Genomic DNA, 19,110 nt, shown 5'->3' with positions numbered 1-19,110 from the left:
TTATTTTAGCCTATTATTTAGGTTAGTTTAAATACGCATCACTTATCCTATCACTTGACAGGCTGACAGGCAACACCGATACTTAGGAATGGGTAAGAGAATGACTCTTTCAATGTTACTAGCGAGTATTTCACATTTATGTTTTCCCTTTTGAACCTAGATCTTGGGATCTCCAGTCAACTAGGTTGGGTTTCTATTGCGATCTACTCATTTACTTTAGGCTTTAAGCCCATCCCCCTTGACAGCTTGTACATTTGCTCTTTCGATAACCCCTTTGTAAACGGATCCGCTAGGTTATCCTTTGATTTTATATAATCAATTGCTATAATTCCACTTGAGAGCAAATGTTTAACGGTATTGTGTCTTCGACGTATGTGCCGAGATTTTCCATTATACATTTTATTATGTGCCTTGCCAATTGCCGATTTACTATCGCAATATATTTTAATATCAGGCACCAGTTTTGGCCAAATTGGAATATCCTCTAGAAAATTACGAAGCCATTCGGCTTCTTCTCCAGCTTTGGCTAAAGCAATAAACTCTGACTCCATGGTTGATCTTGCCGTGCAAGTTTGTTTTGAGGATTTCCATGAAACTGATGCACCACTTATAGGAAAAACATATCCGCTTGTGGATTTAGAATCATCTGTGTCTGAAATCCAATTTGCATCAGTATACCCTTCAAAAACGTCAGGGTATTTAGTAAAATGTAACCCATACTCCTTAGTATACCTTAAATATCTAAGGACTCTTATTAGAGCACTCCAATGGTTTGTATTTGGATTACTCGTAAACCTACTCAATCTACTTACTGAATACGCAATATCAGGTCGTGTACAATTCATTAGATACATCAAACTACCAATTATGCGAGAGTATTTTAATTGGTTAGAACTATGTCCCGTATTTTTAGTTAGATGTAGACTAAGCTCTACTAGAGTTTTAACAACCTGATTATCATTTTTGTTGAATCTCAATATAATGTGATTGAGATAAAACTATTCCGTTAGAAGTTCTACAAATCTTGATTCCAAGAATTAAGTCTGCTTGACCCAGATCTTTCATATCAAATACTTTTGATAACACTTTCTTCGTGGATTTGATCATATCTAAATTGCTACCCATTATTAACATGTCGTCTACATACATACATAAAATTATAACTCCGTTTGTAGTAGATTTAGTGTAGACACATTTATCACACTCGTTAATACTAAAACCATTTGACAGCATGGCTTTGTCAAATTTTTCATGCCATTGTTTTGGTGCTTGTTTTAGCCCATACAATGACCTTACTAATTTACAAACTTTCTTTTCTTGACCAGATGTTATAAATCCTTCTGGTTGTTCCATATAAAATTCTTCTTCTAATTCGCCAATCAAGAAAGCTGTTTTAACATCCATTTGATGTATCTCTAAATTATATAGAGCTGCTATAGCAATTAACACCCGAATTGATGTTATTCTCGTAACCGGAGAATATGTATCAAAATAGTCTAATCCTTCTTTTTGTTTAAATCCTTTTGCGACAAGTCTTGCTTTGTACTTGCCTATAGAACCATCTGTTTATAATTTTCTCTTGAAAATCCATTTATAACCCAATGGTTTACACCCCGGTGGAAGATCTACTAACTCCCATGTATGGTTCTGAAGGATAGATTCAATTTCGTTATTTACGACCTCTTTCCAAAATTGAGATTCAGTAGAAGGCATTGCTTCTTTATATGTTTTCGGTTCCTGTTCTAACAAATATGTGAGGAAATGAGGACCGTATGTTTTGGCAATTTTTTGTCTCTTGCCTCTTCGGGGTTCCTCTTTATTTCCTCCTGCTTGTGGTTCTTGAACCACATTCTTTATATCATCTTTGTTTGTGTTTTCATCGTTACTAATATTCTCAAATTTCCTCTTTTGATAATTTTTCTCTGTAGGGTTTTGTGTGTATCCTATACACTATCTAGTGTTCTAAGCGGAATCTCAAACATCATATGTTAACACTAGATTGCCCAGGATCATATGCATAAACTAATCAATAAACTAGAATAGGGATAAATACCTTAACGCGTTTTTCCCTCGAACCATTCCAATCGCGTGTGAAGATCGAGAGCTCCATGTGTAGCTCCTCTACTTGAGACACCGAGTGAATAGACTTGATCTCCCTTCCTTTCAGACTGCTAGGACTTATTAGAAGGTTGAGAAGAACTCTTCGTCTTGACTAAATTGATAGAACAGGAGCTTTTTCTCTATATTCCTCTCTCTCCACTAGCTGTATATTGAGAGAGAGAGAGAGAGCTGTATATTTTTCTTTTAGAGAAAAATCCATACATTTTCTGTTCTCTACTGACCCTATATATAGAGAAACCCTAATTAGAATCTCATTCAGATTAGGTCTTTCTATTTTCAAGTCACAGAAAAGATAATTACCAAAATACCCTTTTGGGGTATTTTGGCTAATTCCGTAAGTGTGGCCGGCCAGGGCAGCCCACCATGGGCTTTATATGGCCGGCCCACTTACCTTGGTCGGCCATCACATGGCCGGCCCAATAAGCCTTCCTCCGGGCTCCCCTTTTCAGGCCCGGTTCTTTCTATCTTGTTCTGAATCTCCATTCGAACCTTCTCGGCCTTTCCAGTTGGATCCAATCCATCTTTAGCCTGTTCCCGTCTAGTCAAGTCTCTCCGATCAAGTTACCACTCTTATGTGTAACATGTTGTAGGATCTGGTCTATGTTAGCCGTGAATCAACGACTTGATCCGACGATCGTAGTTGGCTTCTAGCAAAGCATTACGACCCCTAATTGGACCGGACTGGATGATCTTCACCGTATGGTCATCGTTATCCTAACTGACAAATTGATCTCATTGCCACCTTGGTCGAAGGACACTCCTTCGGAAGGACATCTCCTTCAGACCGAACAGATATATCCTTCATTCTCATCGTCTAATTTACATGGAAATATGTGTTAAAAAAATGTAGCATTTCTTGATTCGATTACTGTATTAACATGTAAGTCTTGAATTTCAGATTTATGTATGAGAAATTGGTATGCACTACTATTATGTGCATATCCTATGAAAAATACATTTTATAGTTTTTGGTCCAATTTGACCTTCTTTGGTGTAGGAATCGCCACTTCTGCTAAACACCCCCACGCTTCGAGATATTTATAAGAAGGCGGTTTTTTTTCCTTTCCATAACTCATAAGGAGTTTTATCCTTTTTCTATGAGGCAATTTGTTCAAAATATAGTTCGCTGAAGGCAATGCTTCCCCCCACAAATTTTGAGGTAATCAGGAACTTATAAGTAATGCATTCATCATTTCTTTTAAAGTTCGATTTTTTTCTTTCAGCAACTCCATTTTGCTGAGGCGAATAAGGAGGCGTTATTTGATGGATAATACCACTTTCGGCACAAATATCAGCAAATGGTGATTCATATTCACCACCTCTATCACTTAGTAAAGTTTTGATCTTTTTATCGAGTTGATTCTCACTCTTATATATTTTAAATTTTTCTACGGCTTCATCTTTACTTCTTAACAAGTTAACATGACAATATCTAGTACTATCATCTATAAACGTGATGAAGCATTTTTTCCGCCTTTTATTTGAACCGTTTTTAAGTCACATATATCTTTATGTATCAATTCTAACGGTTCTGTATCTCTTTCAACTGAACAGAAAGACGATTTAGTCATTTTACATTCGACACAAACTTCACACTTATGGTTGGAATTTACACCGAATTTAGGTATAAGGTCCATGTCAATTAATTTTCTTAAAGAATCGTAATTAACATGTCCTAACCTCTCGTGCCACTTAATACAAGAATCAACAATATAAGCGGAATTATTAATTTTATTAATCTTAAGAATAACAGTCATTACATTCATTTTGCATAGACCTTCACTTAAGTACCCCTTTGCCACATACATCCCATTTTTAGCAAGAATAAAATTATCAGATTCAAATACAAGTTTAAAACCATTTTTACTTAATAAAGAACCAGAAACTAAACTCTTCCGGATGTCGGGTACATGAAGCACATTTTTCAGAGTTACTTCCTTGCCAAATGTGATTTGAGTATGACTGTCCCGTTGCCTTCAACTTTGGATGTTGTCGAATTTCCCATAATTAACGGTTCAGCATTATCTACCTTTTTATAAGATGAAAATACTCCTTTATCAGAACAAATATGACGAGTAGCACCAATGTCTACCCACCATTCTCTTGGATTATTTACCAAGTTTACTTCGGAAATAACGACACATAAATTAATCTCTTTCACAGCGTCAGACAAGTTATCTATCACTTTGTCTTCTGTCTTTCTTTTCTTGAAATTTTTCTTCCAAGTTTTGGAGCGACAATCTTTGGAAAGATGTCCTTTCTTGTTGTAATTGTAACAAGTCCCTTTGAACTTCTTAGAGTTCCCGTGATATTTTTCTTTACCAAAAAATTTTCTTTTCTTTTTCAGCTCCCTTCAACCACATTCACTTTTGAGATTTCCGAAGGCTTCTCATTCTTTGTCTCGGCAAGACGACTATCTTCTTCGACTCTCAATTTTAAAATCAAGTCCTCCAAGTCCATTTCCTTGCGTTTATGCTTAAGATAATTTTTAAAATCTTTCCAAGATGGTGGTAATTTTTCAGTGATTGCTCCCACTTGAAATGACTCACTAATCACCAATTTTTCCGCCTTTAATTCTTGCAAAATTAATTGGAATTCTTGAACTTGACTAATGACAATTTTAAGGTCTATCATCTTGAAATCCAAGATCCTTCCTATGATGAATTTTTTCACTCCGGCAGTTTCAGACTTATATTTATTCTGTAATGATTCCCATAATTCTTTTGCCGTTTTTATCGGACTATAAACATTGTATAAAGAATTATCGAGACCATTAAGAATATTATTCTTGCAAAAGAAATCAGAATGTTTCCAAGCGTCTACTGCAGCCACATTTTCAAAATCAAACCCATCTTCTTTGAGATTAGGTGCTTCTTCGTATAAGAGCCTAGCAAGGTTGAGCGTGATAAAAAAAAAACCAGATATTTAATGAAGTTTTCTCGTATTTATATAGTAAAACTAAGAAACCTAGTGACAAGAGGACTTGATTATATGTTTCAGTTCGTTGGAGAAGAAAGAAATACAATGGCTGTAGAGGAGGAGACAAACTACTTTATAAAGACGGAGAAATAAAACGTTTCGATCAACAAAGAGAATAAATAAAATTACAATTTTTGGGTCGGATAATAGCTTAGAGAAGGAGTGAGATTTTCGTATCATTTTACTAAAAATTACAAAGAAGAAGGGCATTTCACCCGGTCTTCATGTCCGTGGACCTCCGACCCAATTGTTTTTCAACATCCGTAGTCCGGTAGATAAAAGCAACTTTAGTTACAAAATTATATTGACTAATCAATCATGACTTTGTATTACTTACCATCTCCTCTAAAATATGAAAAAAAATTAGATTGTTGATTGTAAATTCTATCAAATGATTCTAGAAACATTCATGAATTAGTAGGATACAAATGAACTTTGAAAATAAATAACGGTCTCTTTACCATGTGTTTTAAAGACAGATAGTAATTCATAAATTATCCCTATTTTTAACTAAGTCAAAAATCAACTATCCTCGCTGTAGAGATTTCTAAGAGTCTTGATTAAGAACAGAAATTTTATTTTGAAAAATATTCTTAGAGCCCATAATAGAAAACCTTATTAAATATTTGTCAGTTTTGCTTCCCACTAGTGGTTTAAACACGGAAATTCATTAAAAACTAAATCGTTATAGTTTATTTTTTTGGTGAATATTAATATTCATTTATATAGTTTTCTAGAAGAATCACAATTTATGAGGCAAGTAATGATTATTTGATTGAGAGAAGAATTGATGTAGAAAAATTGTAGAATAAAAAATTCGTGATCTTTTTAGGACAACAACTCCCTTGGAAAGTCTAGTCTTGGGGTTCCCCTCTTGCAAGACCTGGGTTGGGGCTGACTCTCAAACTTTTGAATTTGGGAGCCCAACCTCTAACTGATAGAGTTGAATACTACTAATGGTTAAACTTAAACCCCACTTTCTCTTTTAGAAAAAGACAATATATTAATCATAAAAGGATGCCTAGGAAACCTCAAATGAAGGATACAAACAAGTAACAAGCAATAATTTTTGTGACAAAGTTGGTTGATGATCCAATTGTAGATGGTATTATAATTGAAAATATAGTTTCATTGACTAAATCGAAGTACACATAATTTCATTAAGAGTCGATCGTCCTCCCCAGCATAAGATATCCATGCCCTTCCCTGCACCTTAGTACCCTGCAGATGTAATTAGAAGTCAGAATCTAAGACTAATTTGAGAATCAAAGAGTTTTCATGAAATCTCAATTTTACCAAGAAACTAAATATAAACATCATGTAAGGTGAAGAAAAAATAAGTTGGCTTGCAAAGTACCTTGAGTCTAGGGTATGTATGTGAAACTATGCTCTTGTCATTCAATTACTGCAGTTGTTTCTCCGAGAGCTTTCAACGAAGCTAAAGTGTTCAAATGGGGGATTACATTATTCATATATTGGATCTTGCCGGCGAGTTTTTCCAGTTTTGCAGTTTTAGGATCATAACGACAGAGAACGTAATTCTTCTGCATAAGTGGTCGTACTACCCAAGCATGGGTATTGTAGGGTTTGTACCACATCAAAACCTTACCACTCTTTGTCAATGCAAACAACTCATACTCATGCGCCTCGACCTTGCCTTCGAAAATCATAGTAAACTCCTTGTGCCAACACCACAATAGGTAGTTCTTCTTTTTGGTTGGAGAACTACTAGTATCATTGAATGACCAAACGCTCATAGTATGTTGACATTTATGAACAATACATAACTTTTTCCCCAACACTTTAAGCTCGAAAAAATTACCCGGACCAGTAGAAAAACAAGGTGGGTTTGGGAGCATTAGGAACTTCTCTTCTTCCAAATCGAATGCCGTTATAGTCCTGTCTTCACCCTTAAGCCAATGAATAGCACCATTAGCATAGGTACATTTCAATGGCAGCAAGTTTTCTATGTCGTCTTTGTTTCTCCAGTCCTTATCACTACCAAGAGTGTATACTTGAACAGATCCAACCCAGTCATCAACCAAGTGACGAAACAAGATTCTGATAACTTTGTATTGGCTAGTAGAAGAAACAGAACCAAACCCATACAACATTGGAAAAATAAGATGGTTTGCTGTCAAAGATTTAAAATCCAGGTCACTTTTTGGAAGATCAACTCTTTCTCTCGTAAGAGGATTGAATATACACACAATTTCACGTAGTTCGAAAACTCCACTCATAGCTAGACAAACTAAACCATTGCACGAGCCGATCAGCATATCATGCCTCCAAATTGGAGGGTGGTAGATGTTCGTAACTGTCTTGTTACATTTTCCGTCGTTTAAATCGTACTCTTCATAACAGAGTTGTTCATTTGATTCATGAGCAGAATTGTCCTTCAAGTAGAGGTAACCTCCAGTCTTATCAAAAGGAACAACATTACTTAGACACATTTTGATAAAGTAAGGTCGACGGAGGAGAGTTTCCCATTCTACGTCTCCACCTTGTCCACAGTTGTAGAGTACTTCAACTGGTAAACGAGAAAATATTTCCAACTTCATATCAATTGGGAGATCCTCCATTATTGAAGTGTTTTCCGATCCTTCAACTAAAATAAAACTTATGTTAGAAAAATCTATGGACATCATAATCTTTGATATCTAAAAGAAATAATCTCTGGTTTCAGTATAACAATTAAAAAAAAAATCTCAAAAGGAACTCATAGGGAGTTAAGACAACCTATTCTTTTTCTGTGTTTTCAAATGGAAAAGTAAGAAAATTTACTACAGAAAATAAAAACCCTAGAGAAAGATTAGGTCATGAAGATCTAAGCTCATCATCTGTAACAAATTATTGTATTACTAGCTAGGTGTGAGTATATTACCTTGATTGTTGAGATCCTCAAGACTAGACCTAGAGAAAGCAGCAAGGACACCTTCCATTTTGTATGGGAAATTAAGAAAAGGGTTACTATGAAGATTAGTAAATGAACACCTTTGAGGGTTTTGATAAGACTTTCTCAGACTTCAACTATTTGATAAGAGACACTGGAAGTGACATCCAAATATATAGAGAGAGATGGAGAGAGGATAGAGATGAATATAATAGTGACGGTTACAGAGTGTGTCAGTACAACTCAAGCAATTGAAATGTGGCTTGTTATTTGTATGTACCTAGTGATAAAGACAAGAGAAGTAAATACAAACCTTCTATTCCCTTCTTTTTTGGAATCATTATTTGCTGTTTTTAAAAATTAGATTGTGTTGTATAAAAGCAATTTTGATGAGATACACTATATAACATGAATTTACTTATATGCCAAGATAAATCGGTTTCGTCGTCTTAATTTTTTCGAGTTTTATCATGTCAATATTCATCTTCTATCAGTGATTGCAATGATTTAAAATTTTCTTATTTAAAAATAGAAAAGAATTAAGAATTATAATTTAACAGGTAAAATATATTCGTCTGGCAAATACAGAGGTATAGTTATACCATAAAAGAAAAGTTTAGTCAACGGAGACAGGATATATTGGTATTTGAGAAACCGGTTTTAAAACGGCAATAAAAATTTACAGTAGACATATATGACAATGTAATGATTAGTCGTTATTCTTTGTACATTCTTATACCGAATAAATTTTGTTTCTTATTTAGCTGATTTACTTGTAAATAATTCTGACAATCCACGGTTTAATGTAATATCTAAAAGATTGTCAGTTAGTAGTGATACGATTGTTTCAGGTAACAGCTTCCTTCTCTCCGTTAGTCACCTCGTATAAATATTACTGAAAAAAGTAAACTTATTCCGACAGTTGGCAATCATTTGTATTGTACTGGAAGAACGCAAATTATTCTAAACGTTAACAATCATTTGTAGCGTAACAAAGTTTGTTCTTATGTATTCAGATTACGGGGGTACTCAATGAAAATTTTGGTTGACATTCTGAAGTCTGCAATCAGTAACATTCAACTGCGAATACTTCTAAGTCCGAATGTCCGGAGAATTCAGTCATGGACATTTTAAAGTTACGAATGTATGAGACATAGTCACAAATATTTCAAAAGATAGTCAAATTTTTCAACCAAGAAATGAGTGACTTTTATGGATATTTTGGTGGATTCTAGTTTAAGAACAAATTTATCCATATCAATAATATAATGAAAAAAGAACTACTAACAACAATAACAAGTAAAAATTGTTTACCACCATTTGAAGTGATTGGGCACCAACTCCGCGTATCAAAAGTCTCAATAAGTTTGATTCTCATGTAAGTGGAAATCAATGATTTATTGGAGTTGGGTATAAATAACATGGACGTATGAATAACTGGCCCATAAGATGACCTTAAGGGCCTTTAGATGACAATTAGGCTCCAATAAGTCATTGTGATTGTAGTTCTTGGGCTTTGTAAGATAATAATATGTACAGAAAATTGTGCCGAAGACCCAATTTTAAACTTATTTTAAGCTAAAAAGGAAGTATATATTTTTTTTGGGTTAAAAACTCGAACTCTATATTTCTTTTTGTTAAAAATCCAAATATTTATATTTCGTTTGGTTAAAGACCCAATATTGTTTGAAAAGTTGTCACAAGGTGTGTTGCAAAGTTGCCGCAAGATTTTGCATAGTTGTTGCAAGGTGGTGCAAGAAAACACAAGAATTTAATATTGTGTCTACTAAGTGTAACGCCCCAAGTCTAGATTTCCACGCTGGCCGCAATGAAAACCGAAATTTAAAGCATTCCTCGGCAGAACAGTGAACAAAATTGATGTATTCACCAAAAGGGATAAACAACACCAAGTATGAAGCTCTTAAGTAACGATAAATCAACTAAAAGATACTTTATTAAGTTCTCAAAACCAAAACGATGTCTCTACATCAGCGACACGTGAGTCGAAAGAAACGTAAAAGAAATAACTACCTAAGAACAAAAGAAAACTACTGAGAGAGCTCCTCCAAAGGCAAACTATGACTCAAGTAGGTGGCACCTCCTGATTTCCTTGACCTGAAAAATAATAGGCTGGGTCAGAACCCAGCAAGTAGATTTCTAAATCCCTAGAACCTTAATAGACAGTCTCAAGATCCATCAAGTCCACTAGATTTCTTCATTACATATAAAGGTGTCAGTCTATATATATATATATATATATATATATATATGCATAAGCTTTGAGGCAAGAGAGAAACAGGCAAGTAACATTCCACAAACAACATGAGTGATATGGTAAGTTAGTGTCCATCCAGGGAAATCAGATCCATCATCCGAACCCTCCCATAACCCATGTTGAATGAGAGTGTGGTCCACAAGGTTTCTCTTGTGTTAGCACCGACCCCATACGCTCCATACCTAAGTCGTACCTCTGTACGCTTCCCATGCGAACCCGTCGGTCATCGCATAAATACTCGGTAGAGAGGGTCGAACCAACCACCAAACTCATCAACTTCTCACCAACTTACCACATCACACGCACACACAAATCAATCATCATAGCATACGGTATACCTTCATGTTCAACAATAATATATAATGAATTCATTAATTTATCATGAATTGACAAATAAATCATGCTTTATGAAATCAAAATATCATCGCATAATATTCATGGTATTGCTGAATTTTAATAATCAATTTATGTGTATTTGTCCCCTACTTATGTTAACAAGCAAGAGATGTCTAGTTATGAAAGTCATACCCTTTAGACATAGTAAGAAAGAGACTTAAATTACTATTTATCAATATATATAGTTGCTGAAAATTAGCTATGTATCATGTAATATATGCCTATGTGTATATAAAGTATAACAACTATCATCAAATTTAGGGTGATTCAATGTATCAAACATCAAAGCTATTTCCTACCAAAAATAACCATCTAATCATAGTTCAAAGTGGTCATACTTCTTGATTTTTATAAGATCTCTAATCAAAATTGACCTTGGATATCTATGTCATAAACCCTAATTCTAATTTGGATTATGATAAGATTTAGGTTCATGAATACCATCTAATCTCTTGATTTTCTTATGAAAAAGGCTATCAAAGCCATGAGGAAGTAGAAACCTACCTTAACCCAAAGCAACTAATGCAAAGAACTCCCACACGAAGAACCAACGAAGCAAAATCACCAACACCTTGATCTTTCTCTTCTTCTTTTGACCTTTAACTCTCTAGAATAAACCCTACCCACTTTCTCTCACTAGTATCTCACGGTGGGAGCCAAAGAATGAGATAAAGTAATCTATTCAAGAAGTATTGGGCGTAGGGTTTTAGGGCATTAAAAGTGGTGTTGCTATAGGCAACCCACTGATTTGATTGGGGCACTACAATCTCTCCTCCTAAAAAGAAATTTCGTCCTCGAAATTGAACGTACCTGATGAGAGGAAAAGATGAGGATACCGAAGCTGCATATCATCCTCGCGCTCCCAAGTAGTTTCCTTATCATTGTGATGATTCCACTGAACCATGACCATGGGAATAGTCTTTCGACGAAGCACATGCTCTCTACGGTGAACGATGCGGGTTGGTTCCTCCTCATATGCTGCATCTGGTTGGAGTTCCAAATCATGGTATTCAACCATCGAATGCTGAACCTCATCTCTCACGTGTTTTCGAAGCATCGAAACATGGAATACATTGTGTACTCCTACCAAACTTGCAGGCAAGTCAAGACGATATGCTACGTTGCCCACCTTCTCAACTATCCTGAATGGTCCAATGTATCTGGGAGCCAACTTTCCCTTCTTACCGAAATGTAAAACACCTTTCATAGGTGACACCTTCAATAAGACCTCGTTTCTGATGGTAAACTCCAAATCTCTTCGTCGTTTGTCAGCATAACTCTTCTGACGGCTTTGAGCCGTTTGGAGCCTACTCTTAATCAACGCAATCTTTTCGGAAGTGTCCTGAATCACATCTGGTCCTTCCAGTTTAGCATCTCCTGCCTTTGTCCAACACAATGGTGATCGACAAGGTCTCCCATATAACGCCTCGAAAGGAGCCATGCCAATACTGGATTGGTAACTATTATTATAAACGAACTCTACCAAAGGCAAGTGGTCTTGCCAACTACCGCCAAGATCTAGTATCGAACACCGTAACATATCCTCGAGTATTCGGTTGACTCTCTCTGTCTGTCCATCGGTCTGAGGATGAAAAGCCATACTAAAGTGTAGAGATGTTCCTACAGAAGCTTGAAAGCTCTTCCAAAACCGAGAAGTAAAGGACGAATCTCTATCTGACACAATAGACACTGGAACTCCGTGCAGCCTGACTATCTCCTTGATATATAGTTGTGCCAGTCGATCTCCACTATCGGTCGTCTTCACTGGTAGGAAGTGAGCTGACTTAGTTAGCCTATCAACTATCACCCAAGTGGCGTCAAATCCTCGACTCGAACGCGGTAAACCGGTGATGAAGTCCATCGATATGTTCTCCCATTTCCACTCTGGAATTGACAACGGTTCTAGAAGTCCCAACGGATGTCGATTTTTTGCTTTCACCATCTGACATACCTCACACTTCCTCACATGCTCAGCAACATCTTTCTTCATTCCGGACCACCAATACTGTCTCTTCAAGTCTCTGTAACCCCCAGGATTAACAGTGTACTTGCTCCGGTGTGCCTCATCTAGTATATCTCGTCTCAACACTAGGTCTGCTGGTACAAATAATCTCCCTCGAAATTTGAATCCGCCGTCTTGTCCCATGCTGAACTCAGCATCCGTCTCTTGCATTAAAGATATTTGTTTCTGACACCACTCATCACCCATCTGTGCATTCACTATACGGCCCAACAAAGATGGTCTAACAACCATACTACCCAGAAATATTGAGTCAACTCCTGCCCCAACAACATCAATATCATATGACGCCACATCTTCTAACATCTTCCACTGATTCATCATCAATGTTGCTATGATACCCCTCGGTTTTCGGCTAAGGGCATCAACGACCACATTAGCCTTACCCGGGTGGTATTGCAGCGTAAACTCATAGTCTTCCATCAACTCCAACCACCGACGTTGGCGCATATTCAACTCCTTCTGAGAAAATAGATACTTGAGGCTCTTGTGGTCGGTAAAGAGATCAAACTTTTCACCGTACAAATAGTGCCTCCAAATCTTCAGAGCAAACACTATAGCTGCCAAGTCCAAGTCATGAGTCGGGTAATTTCGCTCATGTGGTCTCAATTGCCTCGAGGCATAGGCAACCACCCTATCACTCTGCATAAGAATACAATCCAACCCCTGAATAGAGGCATCAGTGTAGATCACCAACCGAACACCACTCTCAGGAATGGTCAAAACTGGTGCAGTAGTCAACCTCGTCTTCAGTTCTTGAAATGCCTGGCCACACTCGGTAGACCATCGAAATGGAACTTCCTTCTTAGTTAGGTTCGTCAATGGCCCTGCAATACTCGAGAACCTCTTAATAAACCGTCTGTAATATCCAGCCAGACCCAGAAAACTGCGAACTTCCGTCGCCGATGTGGGTTATTCCCAATTAAGCACCGCTTTGACCTTAGAAGGGTCAACTGATACTCCAACGCTAGAAATAACATGACCCAAGAACTTTACTTCTTCTTGCCAAACTTATCGAACTTGGCATACAACTGATGTTCTATCAGTCTATCTAGTACCAGTCGTAAGTGGTCTTCATGTTCCTCCTTAGTTCGGGAGTAGATAAGGACATCATAGATAAATACAATGACAAACTTATCTAAGAAATCCCGAAACACCCGATTCATCAAATCCATGAAAACTGCTGGAGCATTGGTCAACCCAAACAGCATGACCAAAAACTCATAAGAACCGTAGCGTGCCACGAATGCAGTCTTAGGAATATCCTCCTCTCTAACCCGTAACTGGTGATACCCTGATCTCAAGTCAATCTTCGAGAACCACTTGGATCCTTTCAGTTGATCGAATAAATCACCGATCCTCGGTAAAGGGTACTTGTTCCTCACCGTAACCTTATTCAACTCCCTATAATCGATGCACAACCGCATCGACCCGTCTTTCTTTTTAACAAAAAGAAGAGGCGCCCCCCACGGGGAGCTACTTTGGCGTATAAAACCCTGGTCAAGTAACTGCTGAATCTGATCCTTGAGCTTACGTAGTTCAACTGGAGCCATTCGGTAGTGAGTTTGAGCTATCGGTGCAGTACCCGGTTCCAACTCTATGCAAAAGTCAACCTCTCTGCGTGGTGGCAACCCTGGTATATCGCTGAACACCCCGTGGTACTCACAGACCACATCAATCATCTCTAGCGTCTTACCCACTACCAGATGCTCTATCAATTATACGTTTCCCAAGTGCATCTGCCTCATTTATCTCGTCAGTCCAGACACAATCAACACCTCTTCACCCGGAAGAGAAAATGTGACAGTCTTCGCAAAACAGTCCACAAGTGCATGATATGAAGCAAGCCAGTCCATCCCCAAGATGACATCATACCATACTAACTGAAGTACAAAGAGGTCAGAAGCAAACTCTCGTTCACCTAACTTGATAATGCACCCCCGACAAATATGGTCTATCATTGTAGACCCACCCCAAGGTGATGACACAACCAAAGGGTCCACACATCGATCTAACACTATAGGCAAAGTACGAACAAAATAAGTAGAGATAAAGGTACCCATCGCACCAGGATCAAATAATACTCTTCCCAAATTGCTATGAATAAGGAAAGTACCTTCAACCACCTCAGCATGTGCTCCAGCATCTCTAGGAACTACGACATTCAGCTGCAGCTGCTGACCACGTCCATGTAACCTTCCTTGTTGATTATGATCATGTTGTCGCCCTTGATTACTAGTCCGAACCACATTCTTCTTAGGACAGTCAGTTGCTCTATGACCCTGCTCATAACAATTGTAGCAAGTCCCTTGGAAGGCCCTCTGTCTTCCCCAGTTGCCATTCAGTGGTTCTGGTTGTCCACCAGTTGCTACCACTGCTCTATCATCCCGATCTGTACGAGGCCTCTTGCCATCACGTTGCCCATGATAACGGTCATTTCGATTCTTACCACCATTCTTGTTGTTACTACCACTCCACTTCTGATTCTGTCCCATCTCTCCCTTGACACTCATCTGCTTCCTCATCTCTTGAATGTAGTCATCTTGTGCCTTAGCACATGTCACCACTTTCTGATAAGTGTCGAAACTAGGCTGCCCAATAATCTGCCTCGCAATGTTAGGGAGCAAGCCATTCAGAAATCTTTCAATCTTATCCTGTTCAGTAGGGATCAAGTGAGTTGCAAACAATGACAATCTATGAAACTCCTGCTCATACTCTAAGACTGTTTGATTTTCTCCCTGCTTCAAATTTTGGAATTCCCTCGATACTTTATGTTGTGTTGAATAGGGAAAGTAGTTCGCCTTAAAGGAATCCTTAAACTATGTCCATGTCATAGTCATAGGATCTACTAACCGAGCCTGTGTATCCCACCAAGAAGCTGCATTTCCTTCCAACTGAAACACTGCCATCCTCTGCTTATACACATCTGAGCACTCTAGGTTCTACAAAATCTTATCCATCTTCTGGCACAATGCATGTGCTCCTATAGGTCCCGCGCTTCCATCAAATACTGGTGGCCCCATCTTCTTAAAATTGTAATAATACTGCACCCAAGGTATCTCAGTCGGTGGCCTCTGATTCACCACAAGACCTCCCGTCCCTAGTGTCGGATTCTGCGTCTGAGCTTGTTCCCTTGTCTTAGCCTCTGCTGCAATGTTAATCAAATTTTGTAATGCGGCTGCATCAATGGTTACCATTCCTCCTCTGTTCAGATTTTGAATTGGAGTCGCACTGCTAAGGCTCATTGTCCTAGTCACATTGCCAAGTCATATTGATGTATATTAATTTTGTCCTAGTCACAAGGATCTGTTTTGTATAATAGATAGTTTTGTTGCTACATTAATTCTTGTGTTGCAGGTATATACAATAGACTACAGTATTTGTGTTTTTATAGTACCAGATGTATCGTAAACTTCCATTCTGATTTCAATAGAAAGTATACTAGTTTGCACTAATTTCTTAGGAGTTACAAATGTTTTGGCGTTTTTATTCTATTTTGTCTGGATATCTTAGAAGCTTGAAAAACTTACATATACTTTAAAATTCGCAATATCTTAAACACGTTATATGGAGAGAACATACAGAGAAAAAATTAGGGTTAATTCCGTTTTGGCCTCCGATTTGTGACCAACTGACCGTTTTGGCCCCCATAAGTGTCCGGCAGTTCGTTTTAGCCCCAAGGGCTAAATTTTTGTCGAAATTATCCTCGGGGGCCAAAACATAATTATTTGTGAAAAAGGTTAAAAACAAAAAAAAACCACATCACACCTTTCTTTATCATCCACCTCATCTTATCACTCCTCCACCACACCACCTCCTCTCCACCTCACCCTTCTTCTCCGGCGGAATGTTGTCGGCCGGAATAAAAAATTCCGGCCGGCCACTTTATTAAAAAAAATTCTCTCTCTTCTTCTTCCTTTCTCTCTATTATTCCTCCTTTCTCTCTCTCCTCTTTTCCCCTCATCTTCTCTCTCTCTCTCCTCTCTTTATATCTCCCTATTCCGGCGAAGGTAATCCTTCGCCGGAATAGAGAGAGATAAAGGAGGAAGAAGAGAGATAAAGGAGGAAGAAGAGAGAGAAAGGAAGAAGAAATTTTTTTTTTTTAATAAAGTAGCCAGCCGGAATTTTTTATTCCTGCCGGCAACATCCCGCCGGAGAAGAAGGGTGAGGTGGAGAGGAGGTGGTGTGGTGGAGGAGAGATTAGATGAGGTGGACAAACAAAAAGAAAAAATAAAAATTACAGAAATGCCACCGGGGTAGAATTGGGAGGTTGGATAAAATTTGGGGCCAAATAGGAAATTTTTGGGGCCAAAACGAACTGCCGGACACTTATGGGGGCCAAAACGGCCAGTTGGTTACAAATCGGGGGCCAAAACGAAATTAACCCAAAAAATTAATTAGACCTCGCGAATCCAAAGGTTAACGTGTAATTCCACGATGCTCCCGAAAGGATCTTAGAGTTGTCGTCGGATCTGGGATGTTCAAGCGAAAAGAACGCGAGTCGTTCGATCTGGGCATGCTCGCTTTGCGCGAATAGCCCCAGACTAACGTTTTCTTATTACCCATTAGTCCCTCAATTAAACAAACATCATCCAAACTTTAAACTTGAGTTTCTCATTCACCCGAAATTGGATTTGAGTGACTCTTGGCTCTAATCTTTAGAGCTGGACGAGACGAACTCAAAGGCGTGCTTAGTTTCTGAGCTTATGATTCAAACTGATCCAAAATTGGCTCAAATTCCAAGATTGTGATTAGGGGAAGTAATATTCTTGAATTGAATTTAAGGTTTTCTGGTTTCGGTTTATGGATATTTATGCTTTCATCATCAACATGACTAGAGCTTGGATGACTATCTGTTTTGTGCTATGTGTTACGTGATGTGTTATGTGCTATTATTTTTACTTGTTTCTTCATTTAAGATTTATTCTCTCTCTGTTAACTCTCGGTGTTAACTCTTTTTACGCCAAAGCAAAACCAAAACTTCCCATCTTTTCAAACAGAAACCTATTTGGAACAAAGCCCTAAGCTCATTTGCTACAATTTCTTCTCTGTTTCTATATGTTGACTGTATGTAAGGTTTTAACATTTGTTTCTTCATTTAGAGTACTTGTGAATGTTGATACAATCTAGATCTCGCCTCATTCGATCTTTTATTACATCATAAAAAATGTAAAGTATATTGTTAGTTGTGTAATTAAATAGCATTTGGACAGAGAGAAATGAAAAATGAGTGGAGAGAAAAAGTACAAGGACAGTTTTGACAGGTAGCTTTCAAAATATTGAATCGTGCTTCCAACTCCAAATCTTATTCTTTAGATAAAGTACTTGTTGATCCCTCAACTCCCACATGATGAGGACTCAAAGATAGAAGAACCAAAAGTACCAATCAGGGCCGGCCCAAGTAGTTGGGAGGCCTAAAGCGGGAAAAAAATTGGGGCCCTCTTTACACTAGCTATAAAAAAAATTAACTTTTTTGCGGTAATAGATAAATTGTGATGAAAACACATAAAAGTCATAAACTTGAACTATGTCCTATATAAGAAAATCTAATGTAGAATTTTCTTGAGACTTCGTTAATTTCCTAACCTCTTTTTCTTATCTCTTATAGCACGTCATAATTTCCTAACCTCTATGTGCACTCTAAGTTCTAGAATTTGGTTAACATTGGAGATGCTCTAATGAAATTGATAATCTTCAACAAAAAGATGTAAATTAATTTTGTTAAAGGAGAAAACTTCAAATATAATTAACTAAAAAATAAAGAAAAAGAAGAAGAATAAAAATATACAATTATAGCAAAAAAAAGAGAAAAATTTAAAAGGAACGAACTTTTGTAGAGTTTAGGGAGAAAATTCATAAGATAGAAATAAAAAATAGGGTCCGTGGGTATATGGCCTAAAATAATGTTCAAAAAGAGTTTAGGGTCCAATCTTCCCAAAAAATGGATTTTTAGTCCTTTTGCTCTTGGGACTGAAAACCCTTAATATATATTACATAATTCCTTCCATGTCCCAGTCGTTTTTCACGGGATTTTAATTTGTGGGGCCGCACAAAAATTTTAAACGGTTTAATGTACCTTGATTTTAGAATAAATTTAGGAAAAAACGGTTATATTCTCACGAAAATTTCTCTCTCTTCTATAATCTGTTTAGAAACAAAATCTAAACTTTCCCGAATCAATTTTCTCTTTCTTCTTTACAGATTTAATTAGAGATTTATTAGCCAAAAATATGGAGATTTATTAGAAAAAAATAGATAGAAACAAATCATAATTTCTCTCTCCTCTAAACAGATTTGGAAATCAAATTTTCTCTTTCCTATTATCCGAATCAATCTAGGATCAATTTAGCGTGATTTGGGGGTTAATATACAAAACATATATATCACTTTCTCTCACTTAACTTTCAGTTTTGGAAATAGTATATT

The 19,110-nt window shown here is 37.2% G+C and overlaps 1 pseudogene; it reads right to left on the bottom strand.

The window, feature by feature from the left end:
* Positions 1-203: 203 nt before the first annotated feature.
* On the bottom strand, positions 204-845 carry LOC147549278 (secreted RxLR effector protein 161 pseudogene; annotated as a pseudogene).
* Positions 846-19,110: the final 18,265 nt, after the last annotated feature.

Source organism: Eschscholzia californica, unplaced genomic scaffold (genome assembly GCF_041429995.1).
Source record: "Eschscholzia californica isolate CP2 unplaced genomic scaffold, dmEscCali1.0.p SCAF_3, whole genome shotgun sequence".
Classification (NCBI taxonomy): Eukaryota; Viridiplantae; Streptophyta; class Magnoliopsida; order Ranunculales; family Papaveraceae; genus Eschscholzia; species Eschscholzia californica.
Note: the sequence above shows the minus strand (reverse complement) of the source record. Positions and strands in the feature narration are given on the sequence as shown.